Below are 13,115 nucleotides of genomic sequence, written 5' to 3'. Positions count from 1 at the left end.
ATCTGGCACTGTGTGACTTCTAGCTCTTCCCCAAAGTCAAGGCAGCCACAACAGAGCAACTAAAGACACTCACAAAAGAGGACTTCCAGAACTGCTTCAGACAGTGGCAAGAATGATGGGATAAGTGTGTTTGATGCAAGGGGGAGTATTTAAGGGAGATAAATGGCAATGTGTCTTTTACTATAATAAATTTTTGTTTTATTTAAACATTCACTGTATTGTTTGATCACACCTTATATAGTTCTCTGAACATGCTGGAATATTTCCGTACTTTGGCATATGCTGTTTCCCCATCCAAAATGTCTTTTTCCCTTGACTTTATGGTATACTCCATACATCCTTAAAGATTTACATTAAGGGTGTGAAGAATTAAATTCTCTCTCGTAGTATTATAATCCTTCTTTTCCTCGACTCCTGTTAAGGTCTGCAAATGCTCTCTATATAGCACCTGTCCCAATGTATTGTGATGCTTGCAGGTCTTTCCTCCCTATCAAGTTACATGTTCACTGGAGGCAGTGATGACGAACATATCACAGTGCTTGGCACACGCTTGGTGCTTGATAAAATTTGTTGAAATGGTTTGAATTAATTGTCATATCATAATGTCCTTTATAGTATAACTTAAAGAAATACTAGCTATACATGACCAATCAGAGTATTATGATAATTGGAGTGTAAAAGACCATGTTTCTGTCTACCCTGATAGCTGGGTAGGGTATCATTCTGAGAAAATCAAATTTCTTTTCTACAAGCTAGAAACCTCCGTTTCCTCCCTTGGGTATAAAGGGATCAGATTCCACCCCTTATCACGGATGGGGTGAGTGCCCTTCCCCGCTCAGGTGAGCAGCATCAAGTTTGGCCAAGGAGTACCTTAACCTGTGCTCTAAAGACCACCCTCCTTTTCCTCCAACTCTTAAGCTTTGCGAGGTTCACTGACAGCCTCAGATAAAGCCATTATCTCCATCGCACCTCAACTTTGCTTCTCTCCTGTCTTCTTCCTGGTGCGGCCTGCGACAGAGGGGAGCAAAGACTATCTGGGCCTGGCTACACATAATGTACACCCGAAGGCCACCAGGTGACAGACACTCACCTTATCCCAGAGACAGGATGGATTCCGGGACAATCCCAGAGAGAAAGCTGAGTTCACTCCGACCTCTCAATCCTTGGCTTTCAACAGCAGGCACGATACCCTCTCTAGCCCGGGACCAGAAGTGTACACACCACCCGCTGCGGTTGCCTAGGAAACACGCTCAGCCTGCGGCGACCTGGGGGGGGGGGTGAGGATGAAAGGGGCGGGGAAAGCAGCGGCCGATCCCTTTCTGGATCACGTGGCAGCAACCTCCAACCAATCAGCAGAGGTAGGGGCCCACCCGGAAGACCCCGCCGAGGCTCTTCGGAAATCGTGTGGTGCTTCCCGCCCGAGGGTCCTTCAGTGCCTGCGCGCCACTTTTCACCTGCTTTCGCCCGACCGGAGGACCTGACTGGACGCGACGAGCTGTGGGCTTGGTGGCGGGGAGCTAGTCGTTGCCTCCTCCAGTCCCGGCTCCCTCCTATTGTAAATCTTTTACCTTCGGGGCCTGGAAGCACAGAGATTTGCTAGACTTGAACTCTCGCTAGGCGTGGTGCTGTGATGTCACAAGGTGGCCGGGCGACCGGGACAGGCCCTGATCAGGGCGTGGCTTCCGTCTGGCGGCCGGCCACTGGCGCCTCCCAGGAACGCTGCTGACCGGCGCCCGCAGCCGCAGAGCGCCGAGCGAGCCTCGTCCGAGGACCACGCAGGCAAACGAACGCCCCGGTACCCTTCTGAGAAAAGATGTGCCCCCAGGGGTCTTTTGTCCTCGGACAGGCTTTGGGGGGCCGTTTAAATATTCTGAAATGTTCAGGAGGGAAAAAAAATCAAAAATAAAGTCGAATTTAAAGAGGGCAAAGGAGGAACTTTGAAAAGAGTGGACGGAAGGGCTGAGAAATGAGTGAACTGAGTAAAAGGCAAATCAAAGTGACTGCAGTACTCATTTCATTCTCTAGATCTTCGCTGTCCAGTATGGTAGCCACCAGACACGTGTGGCTGTTGGGCATTTGAAATGTGGCTTGTCCGAATTGAGATGTGCTGTAAAATACACATAGTAGTTTGAAGACTTCATAAGAAAGAAAATCTTTTTGTATTGATTACGTGTTGAAATGATAATATTTTTGATATATTGGGTTAAATCAAAGTGTATTAAAATCGTTTCTTTTCACTTTTTAAAAGCGTTGACTAGAACATTTTCAGTTACATGCGTGACTTCTATTATGTTTCTGTTGGACAGCGTTACTGTATTTTTTGTGGTTCAGTTTGTGTAGAATATTGACGACATTGTCTGCAGGGCTCTTTTCCGTCACTAGATGGCCACCTCGTTCAATAGACTAGTTTTAAACAACACTTTCTCAAGAAAAATACAGGAATGCAGATTTTAAAAAATATTTCCATTAATCTAACAACTACCAATAATTCAACATATTTGTCATGATTCCAATAATATTGTCTGTAATATTGACTGTTGTAAACATACATATAAACATATAGAAAAAGATAAACTAATTTTCCCCTTTTTAATTCAATGTACTGGGGTGACATTGGCTAATAACATTATATAAGTTTCAGGTGTACAGTTCTATAATACATCCTCTTCCCTCTACATTTTTTATTTCACAGGAATTTTAGTTTCCATCTTTCATTAATTGATTAATGAAAAATAAATGATCTAGTTGAACAAGATGACTTATCGGGGCAAATTTTTATCTTTAGAGTATAAAGACTAGAATATAATAGTTTAGAGATCTAACCTTTTAGATTAAGAAGTTGGATTAGAAATGAAGTAAGTGAATTATCTACATCAAGCTTCTCATTTTGGGGATGCAGCTCTTTTGGATAAAATTATTGAGATTATCAAAGTATATCGTTAGAAATCTATTTTGACTTGTCTAACCAGTAAAAGACTGGGAGAGAGCTAACACACAGGTTTCTTTATATTACATAAACAAGTAACTTTAAGAATATTATTTCTAGGTTCAGCTCAAAGATTTGGCCAGCCAGAAATTGAGTCTGAGTTCCTGTAAAGCTGTAGACTAATGACCATTGGTGACTTGCCAAACTAAAGCCTTTGTCCTGAGTAATTTTTTAAGGAAGAATGTTGTTAACATTCTAGACGGAATTTGGAGCAAACGGTGATTACAGTTAAAAGCCATAGGAGGAATACAAAAATAGTGATCAGTCTTGTTAATCTCCATTTCTCACTTTAAAGTTTCTTTATGATAAGGTTTTGTCTGTCTGTCTGTACAAGAAACAATGGAAATTGAAAACACTGAAAGAAAATTAAATATTCTAAGTGAAATAAGACTTCATTTCATTCATCTCTCTGTTCATACTCCTAGACAGAGGCAAATTATATCTAATTATTTATGGGTAAAGTTATTTTGAATGTGAAAACAATTGGGAAGGTATATTACCACTGATTATAGCAAACTTACTGCATCACTGCCTGATTTAAAGAAAAACCATTTAAAACAAAATAGAGGTGACTTTACAGACCTAAATAAAACCATGAGTTGCATAACAATTTGTTAATTAAAACCTTTTTAATTAATTGTTAAATTTATTTTCCCAAAAGCCCTATCCTTATTGGTAGAGAACTGTGAAGACATTTAAATGACAATTTGGCTTTGCAATGCCTTTAATTCCAGAGAACCAAAAGTCTAGGGATTTCAAATGCTAATTTAATTTGTATATTCTTGCTGACATTTGATTCTTATGCAAATGAATACTTTCCAGCTAATGATTTCATTAGACTATCTAAAAATTCTATGTCACACATTTGAATTTGATATAGCATAAAGAAGGAATGCAGCACAATTTAGGATTTACTTTGGCAGTGGAAGAGATAATTATGTGACTCTTCTAAATTCATCAGCAGAAGCCTTCTTATTATTAATGTCTGACAGTGAATGTATATTATTCAATTAAAAGTTAGGAGTGTTCTGAAATAAAGTTTTAATTAGACAAACAGAACACTATTTCTAATTGTTCTATCTAAAAAAATTAAATAGTCTTTATCCATGATTTGTTGATATATAATTAATGGCTTTTCTTAAAAGGCAGCCAGAATAGAATTGTAAAGAGGCACTTACTGGCTCTCAGGCAATATAACCTCATTTTACCATCCAGGTTGTATTTGTATTTAGCTCTAAGGTAGCAAATTGAGGGACAATGAATTTCAGCAGTGATGGTAGTCTTAATTCACTAGAAAGCTGACCAGTTCTTTGTATGGAGAATTCTTTCCTCTTTACCTCCTTTCCTTTGTGTCTTTTATTTGCACCTCAGCCTCAAAAAGTTGAATGTATTTCTCAGGTCACACAGCATATTATCATCCTTTGTCCATATTAAACCCTTGTTGTTGTTGTTTTTTTTGTTTGTTTGTTGGTATTTTTTGTTTTTTTCTCTCCAATTTTTCTCCAGTCCCACCCCCACCCGTACCACAGGTATCAATCTAATGTATCTTATAAACCTCGAGTTATGCATTTATCTCTGTACCTGTCTTTGTACATTGTTTTTGATGTGTCTGTCAATATTGCCTCTTTACTAGATTTGCCTGTTGCTTGAATTCTTGCTGGGTATTGTCAGTGTCTTCATCCTGCCCGAAGTATCCTCAGTATCTCCCACCCACTCTGTCTTAGCTCTCCTAGCATTACACCTTGATATAAATATCCAAACAGCTACCTTCTAGCATTAAATGCTTCCAGCTCCACCAGTCTTTCTGACCTATACTTCTCCCTGACCTACATAACTATGTTGTCCATGGCTAACTGTTCTCTGCTGTCTCTACTTGGCCTAACCTGCCCTGCCCCTGGCACTGGGAGAGACTTAGAACCAATGAATTGACCTTTGGCTTAAACTTTGGACAATTGGATGCTGTTCTAGATTGCAACAGCCCATTTTTGGCATAAGTGAAAACTGGCCCTTTTCTAAATAATGCTTTCAAGCTTTCTGTTGCTTTAGTGGTCTTCCTCCTCCCTTTTAATATAACTTTGACTGGGTGATTGCGTGGGGCAGGGGTTGGGAATGGTAAATTTTTGGAATAGTTTTTGGAATAGTAAAAATGCTGAGTTAGGGCTCAGTTAGGAAGTATACTGCTATAGCTGTAATTTTGAAATTTTAGTGGATATAAGAATAACTTGAGGTACTTAATTACATATTCTGGAGTCTATTTCCAGTGGATCTGACTCAGTATACTTGGAACAACCATATTAAGCAAGAATGTCAAGTGATTCTGTTGTAGTTGGTCTCTAGATCATACTTTGAGAAATATTCCTCTATGGTGTGTTCAGAACATATGTTTGGGGAAGGAAAGGTTCTGGTAGTACTAGAATAGATGCAGGGTAGATCTTCATGATTTTCAAATGCCTTTTGGGTCTTTTATGATGCTTGCCTTGTTTTCCTTAAGCATTTTAGTAAGCTTGGAAGTCATAATGGAGAAATATGGCAGGAACTGTATACATTTATATCCCATTCTATTCTATAATGTTCCACAAACACCAAATTTACTAGAGACTGTTGGAGCTCAGTGGCCTACCCCGATCATGCATATCACTGAATGTCTTCAGGAGAGAGAGTTCCAGAGAACTGACCTTTACAGTCTCATATTTGCATTGATCCAGCTCAGCAAAGAGCCAGTATGGCTAGCAGCAATTCAGAGTCATACAAGTATGAGAGAATTGATCAGGATCCTGGAGTTGTGTGACAATCATGCAGATTTGATTGCACCCCAATACAACACATACGAAAAGATAGTGTTCCTCTGTTGGGGCACTGTCACAGGCTGGTGGGGAAAAAAGTCTCAGAGTACTTGCATCTGTATTCTGGGAAGAATGAACATACCCCATCAGAAGTGGGGCTTCCAGCATCAGCATGGAATATTTCCATGGGATTACGAGTATACTGGAAGTTTTGATACTTCAGCATGTCTAAGGAATACTTTGCTTAGTTCTTGGTTTCTGCACAGAGTCTAGGAAGACCATGGGCCTTGCTAAAGGAACAAAATGCTAGTTCTGAGGCAGATCACAAATTCTACGACCTGTAGGAAAAAATGAGATACTTATTAAACTCTGGGTTACAATATTTTAGTGAAATGAAATAGTTATCATAAGTAGCTAATTCTCAAGTTTGGCCACTAGTTTCAGTTCCATTGGGGCAATGAAGGATGCTGCAGTGTTTGACTCCTGGGAATGTCATCTACATAGAATGCAATGGGTACGGAGCTCTATGGAATTTTTTTTTTAATTAAATTTATTGGGGTGACAATTGTTAGTAAATTTACATAGATTTCAGGTGTACAATTCTGTATTACATCGTCTATAAATCCCATTGTGTGTTCACCACCCAGAGTCAGTTCTCCTTCCATCACCATATATTTGATCCCCTTTACCCTCATCACCCACCCCCCACCCCCTTACCCTCTGGTAACCACTAAACTATTGTCTGTGTCTATGAGTTTTTCTTTCTCATTTGTTTGTCTTGTTCTTTTTGGTTTATATACCACATATCAGTGAAATCATAGGGTTCTCTGCTTTATCTGTCTGACTTATTTCACTTAGCATTATACTCTCAAGATCCATCCATGTTGTCACAAATGCTCCTATATCATCTTTCCTTAATGCGGAATAGTATTCCATTGTGTATATATACCACAACTTCTTTATCCATTCATCTATTGAAGGACATTTTGGTTGTTTCCATGTCTTGGCCACCGTAAACAAAGCTGCAATGAACACTGGAGTACACGTGTCTCTATAGAGGAATGCTTTCAGATTTTTTGGGTAGATACCCAGGAGAGCGATTGCTGGGTCATATGGTAATTCTATTCGTAATTTCTTGAGAAACCTCCACACTGCCTTCCATAGCGGCTGCACCAGTCTGCATTCCCACCAACAGTGTATGAGGGTTCCTTTTTCTCCACAGCCTCTCCAACACTTGTTACTATTTGTTTTGTTGATGAAAGCCATTCTGACTGGGGTGAGGTGATATCTCATTGTGGTTTTCATTTGCATTTCTCTGATGATTAGCGATGTTGAGCATTTTTTCATATGTCTATTTGCCATTTGTATATCCTCTTTGGAGAAATGTCTCTTCAGGTCCTCTGTCCATTTTTCAATTGGGTTGTTTGTTTTTTTGTTGTTGAGTTTCATGAGTTCCTTGTATATTTTGGATATTAGCCCCTTATCAGAGGCACTGTTTGCAAAAATCTTCTCCCATTCAGTTGGTTGCCTCATTATTTTGTCAATAGTTTCTTTTGCTGTGCAGAAGCTTTTCAGTTTCATATAATCCCATTCGTTTATTTTAGTTTTTACTTCCATTGCCTTTGGAGTCAAATTCATAAAATGCTCTTTGAACCCAAGGTCCATAAGTTTAGTACCTATGTTTTCTTCAATGCAGTTTATTGTGTCAGGTCTTATGCTTAAGTCTTTGATCCATTTTGAATTAATTTTGGTACATGGTGACAGATAGCAGTCCAGTTTCATTCTTTCGCGCGTAGCAATCCAATTCTACCAGCACCATTTATTGAAGTCTATGGAATATTTTTAATGCAGTTACAATGGGGGCAATTTGCAGCAGAAATAGATGTGGTCCCTAGTTATTCCCCAAATTTTATAGTTCCTGAAACTTCTTAGGTTGGTCGAACTTGTTGGGGAACTGTAGGGTGATAGATGCAGGTGCTGGGGTTGCTCTGTGATGAGATTCATCCTTTGGTAGGGACCTCATTACACCAGACCTGATTTTTTTCCACTCCCCTCTCAACTGGGGGCTTAGAAATGGCACAGTGGCTTGCCTACCTGAATGCAAAGAGGAAGAGAAAGCTGGAATCAGGTTAGCCTAAGTACATCAATTTAAGATGATCCTTAAGGAAGCCACCAAGTTTAAGAATAATAATGCAGACACCTGAGTTAGTGCTTAAGGGGCACTGAGTCAGCTCCAATCAGTAGGCACAATAATCTGGACAAACTCACATCTATCTCCACTTAGGTGGTCCAATGGACTGACTATTCAGAACTTCCTAAAACTCATTATCTAGAGTGGTTTTATTCCATTCCAAACTGAGTGAGCTAAAAGAAATGAGCAGTGTAGGCCAGAACGTAGCTGTGGCTCTGCTATTGACACTGAAGCTTCCACATCCAGCCACTCCTGCTAGGCAGCCTTCAAAATCTATTCCAGTTGAGCTGTAGGTTCCTCATCATAGCCAAGCAGGAGACTGTATTTATCATCACTGGAGATTTTAATATCTAACCCTCCCGAAGAGGTGGTTTATGAGGAAATCCACATTTCGAGGCCTCTGTGCTAAAATATTTCAGACTTCAAGGCATCTGAGCTTCAACATATTTAGGAATGGCCTTGGATATTCCCAAGCGGTATTCCTGTATTAGTATTGGGGGTAATGGGCAGAGTAGGCAGAGATTGACAGAACCTGAGATGTTAACTTCGGAGACTGCAGATGCCACCGCTACACTAAAGCCTCTATCCCATGGGTGACAGATACAGAATGTAGGAAGCCAAGGAGTGGAGAGCTAGTGACAGGCTTATTTGGGAAATAGGTGGAGACTTGCAAGGTGGAAGGAGACTGAAGTGAAACTAGGGAAGGCGAAGTCACCAGAAGTGAAGCCATATTTGAGGGACAACACAGGACAAACAGGGATTGAAAGCTGAAATCGAATCACTCCACCTGCAGAAGGAAAATAAAGGTCAAAATCAGGACCCAGGCTGTCACAAGATCTGGAGGTGCCTGGTGGAGCCCCTGGGTTGATATCTCAGGGCTGGAATGGAGAAGCAGTGTCCCTTGGAGGTGGTGATCTTGCTTAGTCTAAAGGATCCTCAGTGTGTCTTTTTCTAGTGGGTGTCCTCACACTTCATGCATTTGTTTAGCATAATGTATTAAGTATCTACTATATGCTAGTCACATTTATAAAATGTGCATGTAAAACAGTGAGAAAAAAGACATCCAAGAATTCAATGATACCCTGTTTAACACAACATATAGGAAGAAGTTTATTTTTACAGAACCAAAATAACTTAGTCAGCATGTATCAGTCTTCACATCGCTCGCTCGTTCACCACCTGGCTCCTGGCAGTGCACCCAGCTGGTGAGCCCAGCACTGCTGTCTCTTAGCATTTCCTAACCAACCCGGGGCATTGTGGCCTGTGGCTCTGCGTCCACTGCTAGTTCACTGTTTTGTTCCTGTCAGCATAGCTACTTAAAATCCTGTGGCCATTTGTGCTTTATGTGTGTCCTGCTCAGGTGCAGTGTTAAACGTACCTTATTTCTAAGATGATTTAGTTTTCAGAAGCCCAACTTTCTACAACGGTGTAAAAACATCCTTCATGAATGGTAGTTGGGACACCTGCATTATGAGGTAGGCTTTAAGTAAACCAATGTCTATTACGGGATCAAACTCATCTCAAAGAAACACTAAAAACTTTCCCTTTAGAATAATTTAGAACCATTAATTGAGTTCTGACTGTGTGTCAAGCATTGTGCTGAATACATAATAGTATTTATGAAGCACTTAGTATATGTCAGGCGTTATGTTAAGTGTCTGACACTGACATTATCGTGTCATTCAACCTTCACAACAGTCTTGTGGAGAACATACCGTTATCCCAATTTTGCAGATGAGAAAACAGGCACAGTGCATAGCTTGCCGAAGTTCTCACAGCTAGACCGTGACAGAGCTGGGGTCCAAATTTAGGCAGCATGACTACAGGGCTCCTGCTAACCTTAAAATTATGATCCACCTCATGTAATCTTTTCTTGTGTTGAGCCACTGAAATTTCAGAGTTAGTATGTTACTGTATTATAGCCTATCCTAACCTGACAGAGGAAGTATTCAATAAATGAATGAACAAATAAAGAGGATATGTATTGAATAAGTTTTGTTGCTGGAACTAATCAAGAAGCTTGATCCACAGTCTGTAGGAGGTTCTAGTTTCATAGCTACCTGCACAAAAAGGACAGTATCATCAGATTATAAGCAGTCTGCCTTGTGATTACACTCTTTCTTACACTCTTCTACAACTATCTTAAAAACGTATTACCTTAAAATGCTCATTTGGTAATTTACTGTGCATGTAGTTTCATTTTCCAGGTAAAAGAATTTCAGTTTCATTCAGGTGAAAGAATTTGAATTTAGGTATGAGAGCTGCATTACTCATTAAAAGGTATACATGGGGTCTTCTTGATGTAGTCAGATGTATAATCCCTATCTTCCTCTGGCTTACTGACAACCTGCACTTCTCCTTTCATGAGTTAATCTTTGATGCTTAAGATAACCTTACATGTATAATTTACAAGCAAAACTTATTAGTATCTAAAGGATGCTGTCTGATTACCTTAGAGACTTTTCATAAACTTCTTTTTTTCTTGGAAAATTCAGAAAAGATGAAAAAGTTTGAAGAAGAAAATAAATATTTTCACAATCTTAGAGATAACTTCTGTTACAATATTACAATCTACAAGGATTGTTGAGCATGTTCACAGTTTGCTGAAATGTATTCAGCCCTGGGGAAGTTAAGCATCTTCCTCTGACTGTGAAGTGCCTGCAATTGCAATCCTGCAGGCTGTCATCCCAGGGCAGTGGGGAGTGCTGGGTCAATCTCCCCTTATCAGAATCTAAGCTCAGCTTAGGAAAGCTGTCTGATAATTCACTATGAGATAAGAGCATTCTATGAATGCCGAGTTACCTATTTGGGGAGGTTGCCATTTACAACAGTACTGACCTGCCAAATTTATATAAAGTCAAAATGTTGGATTTCCAACACCAGTGACAGGCTAGAGCAACATTTCGCAGGAAGCAGGAAGATCTTTCTAAAGTCTCCAGAGTTAAGATACACAGGAAGCCATGATTCTGCTGAAGAGTAACATTATTCCAGAGTATCTAGATGTTTCTGCAGAGGAATTGTTTCTCTACATAAAATAATTGGCTAATTCCTCAACTGATATTCTAGTATGCTGTGCCCATTTCAAAGTTCAGGGTTCTCCTTTTTCCTTGTTTCCTCAGTTGGAATGAAACAGACCCAGAGTGTTTTTTGTCTCTTTGTGGACAATGTGCTGGGTATCCTGGATGACGTTCATGCTAAGGACTTTTGTCTGGACCTCCACTTGGATTATTTTCCCAGTCGGGACAAACATATCCTGATTTATCACCGTCTTACACCTGTAACCAAATAGGGCTGCAGTGGGATGGGTGAATCTCTACTCAGGACAGTTCCTAAGTGCATCCAAGCCACAGAGTTTGTGTAGTCCTATCTGCTCTGTGACACCAGAGGTCAAACATGTATTATGGTGTTTATGGAAATATAAATATGGTCAGGCTCTGAGTCCTTCCATATCAGTCAGTATTCCTCTCAGTTTTCCTTGGCACTCTCATGTAAGCTTAAGCCACTGCCAAGTACTGTTTCAGGTCCCCACTTACAGTGGAGTTCCTGCTTAGTCCCTAAATTTGATGGGAAGGCAGATTTATGGATAAAGAGCTCCAAGAAAGGAAACAAAGAAAAAAAATTTCTCCTCAGGCCAGCCTAACCCGAAAGAAGCTCCAGGGACCTGAGATTTCCTAACATATTTGTCAGGCTTGAGGATGAGGCCATGTTACTTTACAAAGACCACAGATCCTTGGAAGATGGTATGGCACTTTTCCCTAGGAGAAGTTGGGCCATATGAATCTGGCTAGAGCCCTTCAAATTGGAACTAACCCCCAGAAGTACGAGTCATCCACTAATCTGAGGTTTCAGTGATTGCAGCCTAAAGTTAGAAGAAAACTTGTTTTTGCTAAGGAGCCACTGAGCTGTCCAGGGTTCTGACTGCCTCCCGGACCTCAGGACCTTTCCTGTCCTTAGTCTTGATGCTGGTGATGTTGCTTTAAATTCTGAATATGTTGGGTGTAGTCTGTGGGAACTAATCTTAACTACCTCTGTAGTTTATTTACCTTGAGCTCTGGTGAGCCAGGCTTTCGTTAATGACATTGCGTACAAACTGAAAAATTGATTATATTGTGTTAGGGCTTTTCAGTTGGAGAGCATGAATTTTAGAGTCAGAAAACTTAGGCTTTAGTAGCAGTTGCATTAACCATGTGATTTTAAAGAAGTCTTTGAAGATTTTTCAGAATTATTTTTCAGAAATATGTTGCAGAAAAATATCTGCAACATAAATGACAAAAATATGATACAGAGAGTGTTTAAAAAATTTGTGAAAAAAGGTCTGACTGGAAAAGTAAACACTGGACACGAAAGGAAATTCACAAAATAAGAAAGACAAATTACCTGCATGATATATAAAAATTAACTCAAAATTGACCAAAGACCTAAAAATAAGATCCAAAACTATAAAATTCTTAAAAAAAAATACATAGTTGTAAATCTTTTGACTTGGATCAGGCAATAATATTTTAGATATGACACCAAAAGCACAAGTAACAAAAAAAATAGGTGAATTGGACCTCATAAAAATTAAATGTTTTTGTGCTGCAAAGGATACCATCAAGAAAGTGAAAGGCCAATCAAAAATTGAGGGACATATTGCAAATCATATATGTGATAAAGGACTTGTATCCAGAATATATATAAAAACCTTTTACAATTCAACAATAAAAAGACAAATAGCCCGATTTAAAAATGGGTATAGGATCTGAATAGACATCTCCCCAAAGAAGATATACAAAAGGCCAATAGGCACATGAAAAGATGTTAAATATCATCAATAAATAAAAACCAATATGTGATACTACTTCACACCCACGAAAATGGCTGTAATAAAACAAAAACAAAAACAAAACAAAACACAGATAACAGTGCTGGCAAGGCAAGGATGTGTCAAAAACTTATCTTACTAAGTCAACAGGATGCCCCCACAGTTGTATTCTCTCCTATAAAGGTTCAAAAGTAGGTCCCTGGCTTGGGTGCTGATAAACTTGTATATAATCCAGAAAAGACAAATACTTGGAGTGTGTTGCCATGCACCCTTCATTTACCTGAATATAGTTATCACTTATCCTTGACACTCTTTCCTACTGGATTTGAATATAACCAAAGACTCTGTCGA

At 39.6% G+C, this 13,115-nt stretch overlaps 1 protein-coding gene across 1 annotated transcript in view; it reads right to left on the bottom strand.

Annotated features, from left to right (window-relative positions):
* The window catches only part of LRRC9 (leucine rich repeat containing 9), a 96,115-nt gene extending 94,468 nt beyond the window's left edge, over positions 1 to 1,647 (bottom strand). Inside the window, exon 1 of the mRNA XM_081049748.1 lies at positions 1,091 to 1,647. The gene's annotated coding sequence lies outside the window, so the exon portion shown is untranslated. The remainder of the gene's footprint in view (positions 1 to 1,090) is intronic.
* Between the last annotated feature and the right edge of the window lie 11,468 nt (positions 1,648 to 13,115).

The sequence above is a fragment of the Rhinolophus hipposideros genome (assembly GCF_964194185.1).
Source record: "Rhinolophus hipposideros genome assembly, chromosome: 5".
Classification (NCBI taxonomy): Eukaryota; Metazoa; Chordata; class Mammalia; order Chiroptera; family Rhinolophidae; genus Rhinolophus; species Rhinolophus hipposideros.
Note: the sequence above shows the minus strand (reverse complement) of the source record. Positions and strands in the feature narration are given on the sequence as shown.